Here is a 19,321-nt window from a genome sequence, read left to right on the forward strand (position 1 = left end):
GGAGAATGGTGTAAGTTGAGGCTAGTAAATTAGGTAAGGTCCATACTACAGGGAATTTGGTATGAAGAGTTTTATCATAGTCCTAGGACCAAGTGAAACTATTAAAAAGTTTTGATGAGGGCCTGAGGAAAACAGAAGTGTGGCATCCTAGAAATAATTATTCTGGATGCTATGGAGAAATGGAATGAAGGAGTACAATCACTGATACAGGTGAGTCAATGACTAGTCTTTTAAAACAGTTCAGGCAAGAGAAGTTTGTAGTTTGGACTGAAATGATGGTACTTAGCTAGATGAATTTTGGGGATATTTAGGAAGCAAAAATGAGTGGGCAATGGGATTATTTGAATAAAAGGAATTAGAGGTCATTCACAGGTGATAACTCTTTGATTATGGTGGGCCTGTTTGCTGATAAGGGAAGTTTGGAAGAGGACCATTGTCCGGTGAGATTATGACTTTATTTTGGACATATGAGACTTGAGTGCCTTTGAAAACTCTGAAATAAAAATGTGAAAGAGGCAGCACAGAAGAGGTGGGGGTGGGAGAACACTGAAATTATCTTCTATTCGGTAGGAATTAAAGCCTTGAGCAGGAATGAGGGTGCCTAGGAAGGAATATAGAGTGAAACTAGAAAAGGGCCTAAAACTAAGCCTTGAGGAATTCTTAACTATACTGGCTGAATAGAAGGCAAGGTTCCTGCAAAGGAATTAGAAAAGGAACTGTTTGAGAGGTAGGCAGAACACCAAGAATGTGTTATGTCATGGCAGAGATCACATACTTTCTTTGGTTCAGACCATGGTTTGGAAGTAGCATCTGCTATTTGGAAACTACAAAAGGAAGAATATTGAGATATCTTGTAATAATGAGCATATTATAGTCACTTAATATTTAATCTCAGCCTTTTGGGTAATTTTTTTGACTGGGTTCCCTTTTGTGGAGAGTGGTATTTTAGAAAGAGTGTTGAACATAGGTCAGAAGACCTGGATTTTAGTCCAGATTCAATGACCTAGTGCAAATTACTTCTACTTTTGAAGTTTCTTTTTTCTTTATCTCTGCTGTTATGCAATTTAAGTATTATGTGCCTAAATATGAATTTATTTTTAGTTTTTCATTATAGATCTGTAGTTTTCAGACAGGATTGATATCTTTAGTTTTTGGAAAATCTTAGTCATTATTTTATTGACTCTTGCTTCTACCTTGATCATCCCTTATCGCGTCTACCTTAACTTTAAATAGTAAACATTTCACATGTACTGTAAGAACAACAGTATACTTTCCATTTTTTCCCCTCAACCATTCATTGTATTATTATTGTCATACAATTGTCATATACTTTTACAAGTTCCTGATGCCTCAGGGCATTGTTACTATATTGGCCTTAGACTCAATTATTTTTTAAAGCAATTTAAAATAAGACAAAACTTGCTTTGTTTTGTTTTTTTTTCTTGAGATGGATTCTTACTTACTCTGTTGCCCAGGCTGGAGTGCAGTGGCATGATCTTGGCTCACTGCAACCTCTGCCTTCCAGGTTCAAGCAATTCTCCTGCCTCAGCCTCCTGAGTAGCTAGGATTACAGGCATCCAGCTACCATGCCCAGCTAATTTTTTTTTTCTTGATTTCACCATGTGGGCCAGGCTGGTCTTGAACTCCTGACCTCAAGTGATCCACCCGCTACGGCCTCCCAAAGTGCTGAGATTACAGGCATGAGCCACCACACCTGACTTACAAAACATGTTTTTGTATATTTATCTTCATTTTTTTCAGTTACAACATTCTTCATTTCTTTTCTTTTTTTTTTTTTGAGACGGAGTTTCGCTCTTGTTACCCAGGCTGGAGTGCAATGGTGCGATCTTGGCTCACCGCAACCTCCGCTTCCTGAGTTCAGGCAATTCTCCTGCCTCAGCCTCCTGAGTAGCTGGGATTACAGGCACACGCCACCATGCCCAGCTAATTTTTTGTATTTTTACTAGAGACGGGGTTTCACCATGTTGACCGGGATGGTCTCGATCTCTTGACCTCGTGATCCACCAGCCTTGGCCTCCCAAAGTGCTGGGATTACAGGCTGAGCCACCGCGCCCGGCCCCCATTCTTCATTTCTTTTTCTTTTTTTTTTTCTTGAGACGGAGTTTCGCTCGTTTTACCCAGGCTGGAGCGCAATGGCGTGATCTCGGCTCACCGCAACCTCCGCCTCCTGGGTTCAGGCAATTCTCCTGCTTCAGCCTCCTCAGTAGCTGGGATTACAGGCACGTGCCACCATGCCCAGCTAATGTTTTGTATTTTTAGTAGAGACGGGGTTTCACCATGTTGACCAGGATGGTCTCGATCTCTTGACCTTGTGATCCACCCACCTTGGCCTCCCAAAGTGCTGGGATTACAGGCTTGAGCCACCGCGCCTGGCCAACATTCTTCATTTCTTTTTTTTTTTTTTTTTGAGACAGAGTTTCGTTCTTGTTACCCAGGCTGGAGTGCAATGGCGCGATCTCGGCTCACCACAACCTCCGCCTCCTGGGTTCAAGCAATTCTCCTGCCTCAGCCTCCTGAGTAGCTGGGATTACAGGCACGCGCCACCATGCCCAGCTAATTTTTTAGATTTTTAGTAGAGACGGGGTTTCACCGTGTTGACCAGGATGGTCTTGATCTCTCGACCTCGTGATCCACCCACCTCGGCCTCCCAAAGTGCTGGGATTACAGGCTTGAGCCACCGCGCCTGGCCATTCTTCATTTCTTTATGTTGATTCAGATTTCTAATTTATATGCTCCTTGTTCCGTAAGAACTTCCTTTAGCTTTTTTTTTTTTTTTTTTTTAAGATGGAGTTTCACTCTTTTTGCCTGTGCTGGAGTGCAATGGCACAATCTTAGCTCACTGCAACCTCGCCTCCTGAGTTCAAGTGATTCTCCTGCCTCAGCCTCCCGAGTAGCTGGGACTACAGGTGTGCACCACTATGCCCGGCTAATTTTGTGTTTTCAGTAGAGGCAGGGTTTCACAATGCTGGTCAGGCTGGTCTCAAACTCCTGACCTCAGGTGATCCACCCGCCTCGGGCTCCCAGAGTTCTGGGATTGCAGGCATGAGCCACCGCACCTGACCCCCTTAACATTTCTTACCGTGCTGGTCTATTGGCCATAATATCTATCAGCTTTTCTTTCTCTAGAAAACTCTTAATTTTGCCTTCATTTTTTGAAAGGTATTTTTGCTGGCCATAGAATTCTGAGTAGACAGGTTTTTAAAAAATATATATCTTTAAACATATTCTTTCATGATCTGGATTGCATAGGTCATGACAAAAAGTCTGCTATGATTGTTGTCTTTATTTTTCTGTATTAGTGTGTCTTGTGTGTGTGCTTGGGGCTGCCTTAAATCTTTCTCTTCATTTTGCTTTTCTGTAGTTGGTGCTATGTTTGGGGTATATTTGTGTGAAAATTATCAACCATATCTTTTAAAGTATTTATTTTGCCTTGTATCATTCTAATCACACATATGCTAGACTATCCGACATATTGTCCTAGCATTTGGATGCTCTTCTATTCCTTTCATGCCTTTTTGTGTGTGTGTTTCAGTTTGGATAATTTCTATTAATCTATCTGCAACTTCACAGACTCTTTCCTCTGTTGAAGTACTGGCTGCCCATGGGCCCATTTTTGGCCCATTTAAGGAGTTGTTGGTCTCACTTATAATGCGTTTTATTCCTTTTTATTTTCATATTCCCTTGTATGGATGTACTAGAGTTTTATTCAATTATCCATTGAAGAACATTTGGGTTATTTTCAGTTTTTGGTGAATATAGTATATTATAGTGATATATACATTTATGTAGCATATTACATTGTATAATATGTATAATGTAAAGATATTATCATTGTGTGTGTGTGTGTATATATATGTATATATATGTGCACATGCATTCATGCCTTTACAAACATTCATATGCTATAAATATACACACAAACATACATGTATATGCTGTTGTGAACATTCACTAGAGATTTTTGTGTGAATACAAGTTTTCTTTTCTGTAAGGTAAATAACCAGAAGTGGAATTGCTGAGTCATATACGAGTATGTTTAAATTCATAATAAACTGCCAAACTGTTTTCCAGAACAATCATACTATTTTGTATTCTCACCAGTAATGTGTGAGAATGACTGTTAATATTTTTGTGAATTAATTTCTGATGGTCACCTAGTTTTAGATGTAATACCCAGAAATTTATTGTTAGAATAAAATTTTTAAATTTTTAACCTAAATTTCTCTTTATGTTTGCTTTATCCTTGAGAGGAGACATTTGGAGTTATTTTTGTTTCTTTACTACTTTAGTTGAAATTGAAATGTGTTACTGCCAACATTTTATGAAAGAAATCCATGACATCTGTTTTACATTTAGTGAAGTTTGGACTTTGCTTAGGAAAAATAGATAAATTACAATCATTATTACAGCTGTGAGAGCCAACACCCACACCCACACACAAAATTTCTTTCTATATGGAAAACTCTTACGTGCTGTAGTACAGTATGCTTTATGAAGATGCAAATGGATGAAGAAAATCATTAATCTTTTAAAGCTCATTATAAAAGAATAGTCTTTTCCTCTGCCTGTGTTTAAACTTGAGTCATCATAACTTTTAAGATTATTTTCATGGCTTACTCCCTCATCACATGAGTAAGAGTTTATTTTTTGCTCACTTGTTTGATGGAGAATGAAATATCATGTCTCTTTGGCCTTTAAGCTCTAGTGGGCAAACTTCTGCTCTTTATAGGCCCATATTCTTTGGAAAGCAATTTTTTTCAGATGCTAAAAAATTTTTTAAATAGTTATTAGACTGACTTTTAACACATAATCTCCAGTGTTCCCCATAAAGTACATGCTTATGCAGCTTTGTGTTAATTCAGCTATTCTTTTTTGGTCTTTGTTTTCTGTGAATCTATTTTGTTGTTGTTGTTATTCTTCTACTGCCCTTTCTTGCCTTCTTTTAGATTATTTGTTTACCTATGTTTTTACTGTGGCAGAATACTTATAAAATCTACTAACTCAACCATGTTGAAGCGTACAATTCAATGGTAGTAAACATTCATTATGTTGTGCAACCATCACTACTATCCATCAACGTAACTCTTTTCTCTTTTAAAACAGAAACTTTGGCTGGGCATGGTGGTTCACGCCTGTAATCCCTGCACTTTGGGAGGCTGAGGCAGGCAGATCATCAGGTCAGGAGTTCGAAACCAGCCTGGCCAGCATGGTGAAACCTGGTCTCTACTAAAAATACAAAAATTAGCTGGGCATGGTGGCGTGTGCCTGTAGCCCCAGCTCCTCTGGAGGTTGAGGCAGGAGAATTGCTTGAACCAGGGAGGCAGAGGTTGTGGTGAGCCGAGACCATGCCACTGCACTCCAGCCTGGGTGACAGAGCAAGACTCTGTCTCAAAAAACCCAGAAACTTTGTGGCCATAAACAGTAACTCTCCCTTCTTCCCGCTCCTCATCCTCTAGCAAGCAACATTTTACTTTTTGTCTGTATGATTTTGATTACTCTAAGTACCTCATGTAAGTGGAATCATATAGTATTTGCATTTTTTTTTTTTTTTTTTTTTTTTTTTTTTAGGTGGAATCTTACTCTATTGCCCAGGCTGGAGTGCAGTGGTGTGATCTTGGCTCACTGGAACCTCTCCCTCCCTCCCAATTCATAATTGAGTTCAAGTGATTCTCCTGCCTCAGCCTCCCAAGTAGCTAGGATTACAGGCATGTGCCACCACACCCAGCTAATTTTTGTATTTTTAGTAAGAGATGGGGTTTGGCCATGTTGGCCAGGCTGGTCTTGAACTCTGGTCTTGATCTATCTGTCTCGGCCTCCCAACGTGCTGGGATTACAGGCATGAGGCACTATGCCTGGCCAGTATATGCCTTTTTTTTTTTGACTGGCTTATTTCACTGAGTGTAATGTTGTCAAGGTTGATCCATGGAGCATAAGTCAGAATTTCTTTCTTTCTTGCTTTCTTTCTTTCTCTCTTTTTTTTCCTCTCTCTCTCTTTTTACTTTCCTTTTCTTTTCTTTTTTCTGCGCCACACAAGCTTTAATTGCATCATTTATGTAAGATAGTCCTGGCCAGCTGCAGTGGCTCACACCAGCAATCTCAGCACATTGGAAGGCCAAGGTGGACGGATCACCTGAGGTCAGAAGTTGGAGACAAGCCTGATGAACATGGAGAAACCCCATTTCTACTAAAAATACAAAAAATTAGCTCAGTGTGGTGGCGGGCACCTGTAAACCCAGCCACTCTGGAGGCTGAGGCAGGAGAATCACTTGAACCCGTGAGGCAGAGGTTGCGGTAAGCCAAGATCATGCTACTGCACTCCTCTAGGTGACAGAGCAAGACACCATCTCAAAAATCAAAACCAAAACCAAAACGAACAAACAAAAAAATGATAGTTCTGTGAATCTGTCCAACTGAGAGAAGACAGGGCCTTTTCTCTCATGCCTGTTGCTTAAATGTAAATAATCAAAATTACAAATCAAATTTACAAATGTTGACTAAATAATGACTTTGCTCCTATTTTAGTTATGATTATCAGCATAAAAAGCCTTTTTCCAATCCACACAGCTATAGCCTCCTCAATAGTACTGCATCACCCTGGAAAATATGCCTTCAGGCTCCTTCCCATCCCCCAAGGCAGCAGCCAATCCTTGTTGCCTATATAAAGACACACATATTTATATTTATATATACTTATATATAAATATATATACATAAATATGTATATAAAATAATGGATATATATATTTAGGACTCCTATATAAGTCATATATATGCTTATGTATAGAGTAATAATATGTATACTCATATATAAATATATTATACATGGTAATAATAAATATATATACTCCTATGTATTACTATATAAACATATGGGAGTATATACTATAATAATTACTACAATAATATTACTATAATATATATACTATATATTTATATATACTCCTATATATAAATATATATTATAAAAATATATAATATAGCTATAATAATGATATAAGAAACATTTAATAAAATATATAAACATATATATTGGACTTCTATATATAGGAGTATATATAGAAGCATGTATATATAGGACTCCTATATATGACTATAAATTATTTATAATTATGTAAATGCATATATAATTTATTATATAAATATATAGGACTCCTACATATATTATTCCTATATATACTTATAGTAAATTATAATTATTATATATTATTATATTAATAATATATATACTTTATATATATATAGGAGTTTATTAAGTATTAACTCACATGATTAGGAAGTCCCACAATAGGCCATCTGCAGGCTGAGGAGCAAGGAGAGCCAGGCCGAGTTCCAAAACTGAAAAACTTGGATTCCAGTGTTTGAGGGCAGGTAGCATCCAGCATGGGAGAAAGATGTAGACTGGGAGGCTAGCCCAGTCTAACCTTTTCGCATGTTTCTGCCTCCATTATATTCACTGGAGGCTGATTAGATGGTGCCCATCCAGATTGAGGGTGAGTCTGCCTTCTCCAACTCACTGTCTCAAAAGTTAATCTCCTTTGGCAGCACCCTCACAGACACACCCAGGATTAATGCTTTGCATCCTTCAATCCAGTCAAGCTGATACTCAGTATTAACCATCACAAGTCCACCCCTTGTTAACATGAAGCCATACACATCTCCTAAGATCATACATAATCTTCAAATAAAGACAACAATAATCGTAATTACACTTAGTATAATTATCCTTCATGCAACTGGAAACACACTGATCTCTAACCCAAATATTATTACATAAAGTTAATTTGTAAATGCTGATATGAAGTCAAGAAATCATACGTCAGATGAGAAAGGGAAATGGAAATAAAATGAAGATATTTTCTTAGTACAAGTGTATATATGCACAAACGTTTTTAACAAAAGAAGGAGGAAATACTCATGACAATTACAGTCCCAGTTTCTGCAGCTGATCATGTGGTTGTGGCTGGTATTGAAGACTACCTTCTTCTACTACCCATTCTGTATTTCCTTTGCCTTCAGCAAGCACCTCAGCAGGTTGTGTTTTTTTTCCTGGTGGAGTGACCCAAACCTTCATTCCTGAAGGTGTGAGCCATTTGTAGTCCTGCCTGGATTGGGTTAATGTAGTTTCCCATTACACAGGGCATGGTAATACTGACAGATGTTCTAATGGATTTCTTGTATTCCATGCTTACTCCTCCTTACCTCCATTGTGGAGTAGTAGACTGATTGCATCTTGATAATCTGGGTGAGTCATCCCAGTAGACACTGTACTGCCTTCTTAGCCTGTTGACTTAAAGGTAAGAGGAGCCCACAGTGTCCAGGTGGCAATTTTAACTTCCAGTTTAATGGGATCATTGTTGTGGCTCCTGGTAGCAGTGTTCCTCCCTCTGGATCTAAGACACAAATGCTGCTGCGTATGACCCACTTTATGGCTAGATGGGTCAGAAAGCACCCCAGTTTATGATAGGCAGTTCAGGTTGCATGGTGACTTGATGACTCATAGTCAAATGTTCAGTTTGCACCAAAGCCTAGTAACAGGCCAAGAGCCATCTCTCAAAAGGATGATAATTATCTGCAAAAGATGGCCAATAATTCTAGCGCATTTACTACTTCTTGCTCACTGGATCCAGTCAGCATAATGTCATCAATGTAATGGACCAGTGTGATATCTTATGGAAGTGAAAAGCAATCCAGGTCTCTCTGAATAAGATTATGACACAAAGACAGAGAGTTGATGTACTCCTGAGGTAGGACAGTAAAGGTATATTGCTGGCCTTGTCAGCTGAAGGCAAATTGCTTCCAGTGGGCCTTATGAACAGGAGTGGAGAAAAAGGCATTTGCAAAGTCAATAGCTGCATACCATGTACCAGGAGATGTGTTCATTTGCTCAAGCAATGAAACTACACCTGGTACGGCAGCTGCAATTGCATTCACCAATTGGTTAAGCTTACGATAATCCACTGTCATTCTCCAAGATCTATAGTCTTCTGCACAGGCCAAATGGGAGAGTTGAACAGGGTTGTAGTGGGAATCGCCACCCTGTGTCTTTCAAGTCCTTGATGGTTGCACTAATCACAGTTTCTCCAGAGATGTGATATTGTTTCTGATTTACTATTTTTCTAGGTAGAGGCAGCTTTAATGGCTTCCATTTGGCCTTTACCACCATAGTAGCCCTCACCCTACCAGTCAGAGAGCCAAGATGGGGGTTCTGCCAGCTGCTAAGTATGTCTATGCCAGTTATGCATTCTGGCACTGGGGAAATGACCACAGGATGTCTGGGCACCCACTGGACCTACTGTAAGTTGGACTGAGCTAAAATTCCATTAATTACCTGACCTTCATAAGCCCTTACTTTAATTGGAGGACCACAATGACATTTTGGGTCCTCTGGAATCAATGTCAACTTAGAGCCAGTGTCCAGTAGTTCCCAAAATGTCTGATCAGTTTCCTTTCTCCAATGCCCAGTTACCCTGGTAAAAGGCTGGAGGTCCCCATTTGAAGTTGCAGGGTCCCATTCTTTTCCAGTTAATGCCCTCACTTTAACCGTAGACATGTGGCGAAGCTGTACTTGCACCTTTCATTGCAGGTCAGCCATTCACATGATATGAGCTTGTGTCTGTTTTTCCACAGGAGGTAAAGACTCTCACTCAGGGCAATCTTAGCAGATTTGAGGCTCAGTATCTGCTTCTGAAGCCAGGATACAGAATCCCTGAGTTCATCATTTTCTTTCACTACTTTTTCCTCAGAACTTAAGAGCAACCAGCCAGCTTCATTATGTTCCTTTGTTATCCCTTCCTCTGTCACTGGACACTTGGGTTGTTTCCATATTCTAACTAGTATTAATAGTGCTGCTGTGAACATGAGTGTACAAGTAGCTCTTTGAAACTCCACTTTCAAATCTTTTGGGCATATGCCTGTAAGTGAAATTGCTGAATCATATGGTCATTCTGTGTTAAATTTTTTGAGGAACTACCAGAGTGTTTTCCACAGCTGCTATCTGTTTTTTGCATAGAATGTTCCATATATATCTGTTAGATGTACTAGTTGGTTTATTGTGTTGTTTAAGTCTTCTGGTTGTTCTATTCATTATTGAGATTAGGACATTGAAGTCTCCAATTGTTATTGTAGAACTTTCTATTTCTTCCTTTAATTTAGTCAGTTTATGCTTCATGTATTTTGATGGTCTGTTTATTAAGTGTATAGATGCTTATAAGTGTTACGTCTTTTCAATATATGGAAGCTTTTATTAATACAGACATATCTTGGATATATTGTGGGTTTGGTTCCAGACCACTGTATATGGAAATATTGCAATAATGTGAACCACATGAATTTTTTTTGGTTGAGCAGTGCATATAATATTCATGTTTACATTATACTACTGTATACTAAGTGTACAATGCCATTATATCTGAAAAATGCCATTTTTTATATGGGAGTGGTTCATGGCACCCCAAAACAATTCCCATAGTAACAGCAAAGATTATGGATCACAGATTACTGTAACAGACAATAATAATGAAAAATTTTGAAATATTGGGAGAATTACCAAAATATGACAGACATGAAGTGAGCACATGTTGTTGGGAAAATGGCACCAATGGACTTGCTTGACATGGCATTTCCACAACCTGCAGTTTTAAAAAATACAATATCTGCAAAGCACAATAAAGCAAAGCACAATAAAACAAGGTGTACCTGTATATAGTGTTCTTGTCTCTTGTAACCTTTTTTTGATTTAATGTTCCTGCAATTTCATTTTATGCCATTAACTTAAAAAAAATTTAGAAGACTTGTGTTACTTTACAGCTCTATCCCCAGCCTTTTCAATTATTGACATTATAAACTTACATATTTATATGTTGTGCACCCCAAAATGTAAACTAATAATTCTTTAAAATGCATTGGTTTCTTAAATTACGTAGAAAATATGTGGGTTCACAAATGAAAATTACAATAATAATAGCTTTTAGACTAATTTTTTAAAAACATATTAGTCTATAAAATCATGTAGGAAACAGTCACATACTAATTGTTGCAAAAATACTAACTTTTATAATTTCACATGTATTTACCTTTATTGATCTTTTTGCTGTTGTTGTTTAACTTTTTTTATCTTTTGCCTTTTTCTATATGTTCTAAGAGTCTTTATTTTTTAACATGTCTTCAGGTTACTGTATAGTGTACTTTCTTTCACTCTACAGAATTCCCTTGACCGTTTTTTACGGAGAAAGTTTAATGATAACCAACTCCCTCAGCTTTTGTTTACCTGAGCATGTTGTAATTTCTCTCTCACTTTTTAAATTTTTTAATTTTTGTTTTATTTTTCTTTTCTCCAGCTACATCCCTTTGATCATCTCCCTCACTTTTGAAGGACGGTTTTGCAGGATATAAAATTCTTGGTTGGGTCGACTGATTTTTTCTTTTTCCTTCTTTTTTTTTTTGTTCAGGATTTGGTATGTTTTATTAGAGCAAATTTTTAGCAAAAGATGGCTTTTATTTACAGAATTTAATAAAAAAGGCTTAATGGTTATCCCTGAGTCCACGTGGTTTGGGGACTGTCCAAACCACGTGGACTCAAGGATAACCATTAAGCCTGTTAATGTATTTTCTTATTTTCAGTTTACATACAAAATGTTTTTTTTTGTTTCATATTCATAAAATCTCCAATATTGTAAAAGACAAATAAACCCTCCTGTCCCTTAATTAAATATACAAGCACCTTGAAAAACATGTAATTTAAATTGGTTTAATCTTGAAGTGTAATCCAGTGAGACTGAAAACTAAACATTTCAAGTCTTATGTCAGATAGCAAAATACTTGAAGACCTTCAGGATTCTTTGACTGACTTACATGAATAAGAGAACCTATTTTTGATGTGGCAAAAGATATGTGTTTATCTCCAATGACAATTTCAAGCTCCTGTCAGCCAACCCTGTCAGGGGGAGGCCACAAAGCCTCATCTTCTTTTATAATTTCACTGTCATCACTAATTCTTTTCAGTTCTTCCGTTACAGTCTTATGCACATAAGCCTCTTTTCTGATCATGACATCATTTTTGTAATTGCTGTTCTTGGCATATCTAAGCTTTCCATCCAGCTGAAATTTGAACTCCAGAAACTCATGCCCAAACTTGCCCTTGTGCTCTACATAGTAGCGCAGGTAGAAATTGCTGGCCATGGACATTTTTGTCCCTGGTAAGCCTGCTGAAAACCCAGCCCTTTTTTCTTTTCTTTTAGCACTTTGACTATAATCTGCTCACTGACTTCTGGCCTTCCCACTTTCTGGTGAAAAATCTGCTGATCATTTTATTGAATATCCCTTGTATGTGACTAGTCACTTTTCTCTTGCTGCTTTCAAGATATTCTCTCTTTCTTTGTCTTTTTACAGCTTGATTATAATGCTTCTCTATGTGGATCTCTGAGTTCATCTTGGAGTTGTTTGAACTTCTTGGATTATTTTTTTTTAAGATTGAGCTTTGCTTTTGTTGCTCAGGCTGGAGTGCAATGGGGCGATCTCAGCTCACTGCAACCTCTGTCTCCTGGATTCAAGTAATTCTCCTGCCTCAGCCTCCCAAGTACCTGAGATTATAGGCACGTGCCACCATGCCTGGCTAATATTTTATATTTAGTAGATACAAGGTTTCACCATGTTGGTCAGACCAGTCTCGAACTCTTGACCTCAGGTGATCCACCTACCTTGGCCTCCCAAAGTGCTGGGATTATGGGCATGCACCACTGCACCTGGCCACTTCTTGGATGTTTTATACTCATGTCTTTAATCAAATGTGGGATGTTTTAACACTTTATTCCTTAAAATATTCTCTCTGCTTCTTCCTCTCTTATTCTCTTGACAGTGTTCCACAGTTTCCTTACTTTTTTGTTGTTGAAGTGGAGTCTCCCTCTGTCACACAGGCTGGACTGCAGTGGCACAATCTTGGCTCATTGCAACCTCTGCCTCCAGGTTCAACCCCATTAGATAATGTTATAATGTTTTACTTCAATCATCATACATACTTTAAACAACTTAAGAAAAGGCTAATAGTTTGCCATATATATCCAAATTTTTAATGTTTCTGTTGTTCTTCTTGATATGGAGCCTTTTTAGGACATGTGGCATATATCATGGCTCATTTCCCATAAATACTTAAGTGTACATTTTTTTTTTAAATTTACTTATTTTTTATTTTATTTTTTTTGAAACGGAGTCTCACTCTGTCACCCAGGCTGGAGTGGGGTGGCAAGATCTTGGCTCACTGCAACCTCCACTTACCAGGTTCAAGTGATTCTCCAGCCTCAGCCTCCCTAGTAGCTGAGACTGTAGGCATGCACCATCATGCCTGGCTAATTTGTGTATTTTTAGTAGAGACGGGGTTTCGCCATGTTGGCCAGGCTGGTCTCGAACTCCTGACCTCAAGTGATCTGCCCACCTCAGCCTTCCAAAGTGTTGGGGTTATAGGCATAAGCCACCAGCCTGGCCTTATTTTATTTATTTTGAGATGGAGTCTTGCTCTGTCCCTCAGGCTGGAGTGCAGTGGTACAATCTCAGCTCACTTCAGCCTCCGCCCTCCAGGATTCTCCTGACTCAGCCTCCTGAGTAGCTGGGATTACAGGTGTGTACCACCACACCCAGCTAATTTTTTTGTATTTTTAGTAGAGATGGGGTTTCATGATGCTGGCCAGGCTGATCTCGAACTCCTGACCTCAAGTGATCCACCCACGTTGGTCTCCCAAAGTGCTGGGATTATAGACATGAGCCACTGCACCTGGCTCAAATGTGTATTTTTAAGTTTAGAGATATTCCCCTATATAATTACGGTGCGGTGATCGACTTCATAAATTGACATTGATAAGATACTTTTATCTAATATGCTTTTCATATGCCAGTTTTCTTAGTTCATCTCATAATAGATTGCATTTTATTCTTCCCTGAATTACATGATCCATTCTAAAGTCAAATATTACATTTAGTTGTCATATCTCTAGTTTCATTTAATCCGGAGTTATTCCCTATCCTTTCTTGGGCCATTTTTCACTGTGTCGTGTTTTAAAAAGCTTTTCCTGCGACCAGCCTGAGCAACAGAACAAGACTCCATCTCTGCAGAAAGTTTTTAAAAAAAAAAGTTAGTCTGGCATAGTGGTGCATGCCTATGCTTTCTAGCAACCTGGGGGTCTGAGGCAAGAGGATCATTTGAGGCTGCAGTGAGCTGTGATCATGCTGCTGCATTCCAGCCTGGGCCATTGAGCAAGACTTAACTTTTTTTTTAAAGAGATATTTCCACTTTTTTGTTTGTTTCTTTTTTTCTTTCTACTTTTTTTCCCCAATAAAATGTTTTTTATTTTGTCTTTGATCTTCTATAGTGATCAGTTGATGCTATGCCTTCTTAGGCAAATTCTTTATAGATAATATTTTGTGCTTCTCTTCATAGCTGTCCCCCATAGGTGATAATAAGTTTGTTCACTCAGTGAAACTGTTGTATTTCTCCACTATATGATAACTGTTTTTTTCTCCCTTGCATCTAACATGCAGTCTGTGGGGACACAGTTGATGACTACACAGTTACTACTCTTTATTAATATTTCTTCCTCAATTTAGCATCTACTGATGATCCTTGCCTTATCTACTCTCTACTATGATGTTTGTAAAATGATGATTTTTCAACTCTAGCACTTCCTCCACATTTCTCAGTAGGTATTTGGCATTATGCTTAAGAAACAGATCACCATTCTCCTTGTATGTATATGTGTACATATTTATTATATGTATGGATTCATTCTTTTTTTTCCCAATGATTTATAGTTTTTGACTCTTCTTATTTGTATTGGTGCTCAGAGTATCCCAGATTTGATCAGAGGGAATCTCTTTAAGCTGGCTTCTGAATCCATGTGTTAATTCCTCATTATATTTTTGAGCACTTTGTTATATTCTGGCATTAAAAGATTTTCCAGGCTCACAATCCTGTCCTCCTTAGGTGCAGATTCAGCAACTTACCTGAGGAACCATTTTCTTTTAGTGGGAAATGTTATTAGAGACAGATCTGACACTAGGTCTGCTCATTGCTATTGGAGTGTCTTTGCTTCTTGGTTGTTTCAACAAACAGTACTAGAAAATATGTATTTCTACATATTTATACACATATGTATGTATTCATACATATTTATACACACACATACAAACCTGTATATAAGAAATCATGACTCATATAATATGCATGTGCACATATAGTCATGTGCCGTATAACTACTTTTTGATCAGTGACAGACTGCATATACGAAGGTGATCTCATGATTGCATTACTGTATTTTACTGTACCTTTTCTATGTTTAGATATGTTACATGCACAAATGCTCAACACTTTTACAGTTGCCTACAGTATTTAGTGCAATAATGCTGTATGGGTTTATAGCCTAGGAGCAATAGGCCACACCGTATAGCCTAGGTTTGCAGTAGGCTCTACCATGTAGGTCTGTGTAAGTACACTGTATGATGTTCCTACAGTGAAGAAATCATCTGACAATGCATTTCTCAGAATGTATCCCTGTTGATAAGCTACACATGACTATAAATATTTACAAAATCATGAGTGTACACCATGACCTCCAGTTCTACTCCAATTTATCCCCAGTTTATAGTATGTATGTGTTTATGGTAGTTTACATACTACCACTTCACATTTCTTTTTTTTTTTTTTTTTTTTTTTTTTTTTGAGACGGAGTTTCGCTCTTGTTACCCAGGCTGGAGTGCAATGGCGCGATCTCGGCTCACCGCAACCTCCGCCTCCTGGGTTCAGGCAATTCTCCTGCCTCAGCCTCCTGAGTAGCTGGGATTACAGGCACGCGCCACCATGCCCAGCTAATTTTTTGTATTTTTAGTAGAGACGGGGTTTCACCGTGTTGACCAGGATGGTCTCGATCTCTCAACCTCGTGATCCACCTGCCTCGGCCTCCCAAAGTGCTGGGATTACAGGCTTGAGCCACCGCGCCCGGCCCACTTCACATTTCTATGTTGTTTCTTCCATATTGAGAAACTTGACTCCTAGCAATATCAACAAATTCATCCATTTGCCCAGTCCTATTGGGTTTTTTTTTTTTTTTTTGGTTTGTTTGTTTGTTTTGAGATGAGGTCTTACTCTGTCACCCAGGTGGAGTGTAGTAGTGCAAACTCAGCTCACTGCCACCTCTGCCTCCCAGACTCAAGTGATTCTACCACCTCAGCTTTCTGAATAGCTGGAACCACAAGCACGCACCACCATGCCTGGCAAATTTTTTGTATTTTTGGTAGAGATGGGGTTTTGTCATGTTGCCCAGGCTGGTCTTGAATTCCTAAGCTCAAGTGATCCATCTATGTTGGCCTCTCAAAGTGCTGGGATTATAGGCATCAGCCACTGTACTCACCCAGTTTTTAATTTTTAATTTTTATTTTTTGTAGTGAGGCCTGCTTTTTTTTTTTTTTTTCTTTAATTAGAAAAAAAATTTTTTTAAGAGGTAGGGGTCTCTATGTGACCCAGGCTGGTCTCACACTCCTGGGCTCAAGCAATCGTCCTGCCTTGGCCTCCCAAAGTGCTGGGATTACAGGCATGAACTACTGTGCCTGGCCTGATGGTCTGCTTTTAATGGATTTTTTAAGCTTTTTCTATGATTTTGGTCTTGAAAGTCTTTATTTCATCTTTGGTTTTGAAAGATATCATCCTGGATATAGAATCCTTGGTTGACTGTTTTGGTTCTATGGGTTTTTTTTTTCCTCTTGAGTATTGTAAATGTATTTTTCTGTTGTCTTATGGCTTAACAGTAAACCTGCTGTGATTCTTCTTTATATTCCCCTCTATGGATGGAACTGGTTGTTGTGTTGGATACACAACTCTATTCATTTGGCCAAAATCTAAATAACAATAAAACTAAATAACAATAAGAGTGAATTTTACTATATCTAAATTTTTAAATAAATACGTATATGTTAAAAACATATTATGTACTTTGCATTGTATTAGTCTCTAAGAATACAATTGAACAAAATTTTCAATTTTATGCAGCTTACAACCTAGTGTATGCACAAAATTTTCAATGATATATGGTAATTGATGATAGAGTACATGCAATGGGGATATAAATGCATAAAGTGTCTACTCTAGGGGAGAATGAGGGATAGTATTAGCCCCAGGTCACCTAGGAGAGTGCCTTGTACATGGTTGGTATTCAAACAGTTGTTTAGTGAATCATCTAACAAATACTTGAAAATATAAGACTGAAGTTAAGCAGAGATGAGATGGACAAGTCAGTGGTATTCCTTCATATATTCGGCAGTTATGTGTTGCCTATTCTACAGTGAAGTATTGTCATTTGTGCTTAATATGTAGCAATGAATGAAAGAAAAATCTGAACCCTGGAATTCCACTGCGCCTGGCCTATAACCACTCTTATCCTAGTGTAAATTATAAATTTATGATAATAAGGATAATGTACCTTGATGTATTTTATTTCTTTTTTTTTTTCTTAATGACTAACAGCTTTGAATTAGAAAAGCTGTGTAATCTTTGTGGAGTTCTTTATCTGCAAAATGAAAGAACTGGATAGAATTATTTCCAGGGTTCTGTCCCCATTTTAAAAACATACATTTATGCATTAAAGAATAAAATATATCAGAGAAATGATGGAATTTACTGAAATTGAAATGATAGAGCTGTAGAAGAACATCTACAACTTAGATCTCTCCTTTATAACATGGGATGATTGCGAGTACTTGGGGAATCTTTTTCAGCGAAACCAGATCTACAAAACACTGTTTCTTTGGGCCACCTACTAGGCATGGAATTACTTCATTTTACAGATTGCTTATTGTTTGGTATTACTTGTGGCACAGATTCCTTCAGTAAGTATATATGCCCACCACCATTTACAAATTACTCAACTGATCTAGTTAGGAAGAGTCTTCAATAGGCCTGGCACGGGGGCTCATGCCTCAGTCCCAGCATTCTGGGAGGCCAAGGCAGCCAGATCACGAGGTCAGGAAATTGAGACCATCCTGGCCAACATAGTGAAACCCCATCTCTACTAAAAATACAAAAGTTACATGGGTGTGGTGGTGCATGCCTGTAATTCCAGCTATTTGGGAGGCTGAGGCACAAGAATTGCTTGAACCCAGAAGGCAGAGGTTGCAGTGAGCTGAGATCCCACCACTGCACTCCAGCCTGGTGACAGTGAGACTCCGTCTCAAAAAAACAAAAATCAAAAAACAAGAAAGGTCCTCAATAATAATGAATTTTATGTGCCAGATGCTTTCTTCAGTATTTATGGGCTTTTTCTTTTTTTAAAAAAAGGTATTATTTTAAAAAATAAAACACAGAAAAGTATAAAAAACCATATCTGTAAGGGATTTGGGAAGAAATTATTCCTCTGATTAATCATTGTACAAGTAAGCTAAATGATTATTATTAATCAGCTTAATGATTATTAAGCTGAATGATATTAATAAGCAAACATCATGCTCATTTTTTCAAACATCTGAGGCTGTTTTGAGGACAGTGTTTGAGAGGATCACAATTCAGTTAGTTCAATACTGACTTTCCCAAGAGCTCTCATGGAGTTACTGCAGGTTGAATATCTGTAATCTGAAATCCAAACTGCTCTAAAATCTGAAATGTTTTGATTGCTGACATGATATCTTAAGTGGAAAATTCCACACCTGGCTTGTGCAGGTTGCTATCAAAATGCAGGACTACAACACAGTTTATTCAACATCCTAAAGGGAAAAAGAACCTCCCAGCTCTCTTCAGCTGAGGTAGCAGCATGCATTCATAATAGAACAAGATATCATGTCAGTTTATAAAATCAAAGCTAGATTAATAAGACAAAAAACTGTTGTTAATGAGGCAGATAACCGTGGAGGAAACATGTATTTTATTTTTATTTATTTATAATTTTTTTTTTTTTGAGACGGAGTTTCACTCTTGTTACCCAAGCTGGAGTGCAATGGCGCGATCTCGGCTCACCGCAACCTCCGCCTCCTGGGTTCTAACAATTCTTCTGCCTCAGACTCCCGAGTAGCTGGGACTATAGGCGTACGCCACCATGACCAGCTCATTTTCTTTGTATTTTTAGTAGAGACGGGGTTTCACCATGTTGACCAAGATGGTCTCAATCTCTTGACCTCGTGATCCACCAGCCTTGGCCTCCCAAAATGCTGGGATTATAGGCGTGAGCCACCTTGCCCAGCCTCATTTATTTTTTGAGACAAAGTCTCACTCTGTGTCCCAGGCTGGAGTGTAGTGGCACAATCTCGGCTCACTGCAACCTCCACCTTTCGGATT

General features: G+C 38.2%; 1 protein-coding gene and 1 pseudogene across 1 annotated transcript in view; one reads left to right on the top strand and one right to left on the bottom strand.

The window, feature by feature from the left end:
- CENPP (centromere protein P) overlaps window positions 1-19,321 on the top strand; it is a 290,099-nt gene that overhangs the window by 24,994 nt on the left and 245,784 nt on the right. The window lies entirely within an intron of this gene.
- Window positions 11,758-12,204, bottom strand: LOC101045626 (protein mago nashi homolog 2 pseudogene; annotated as a pseudogene).

Source organism: Saimiri boliviensis, chromosome 2 (assembly GCF_048565385.1).
Source record: "Saimiri boliviensis isolate mSaiBol1 chromosome 2, mSaiBol1.pri, whole genome shotgun sequence".
Classification (NCBI taxonomy): Eukaryota; Metazoa; Chordata; class Mammalia; order Primates; family Cebidae; genus Saimiri; species Saimiri boliviensis.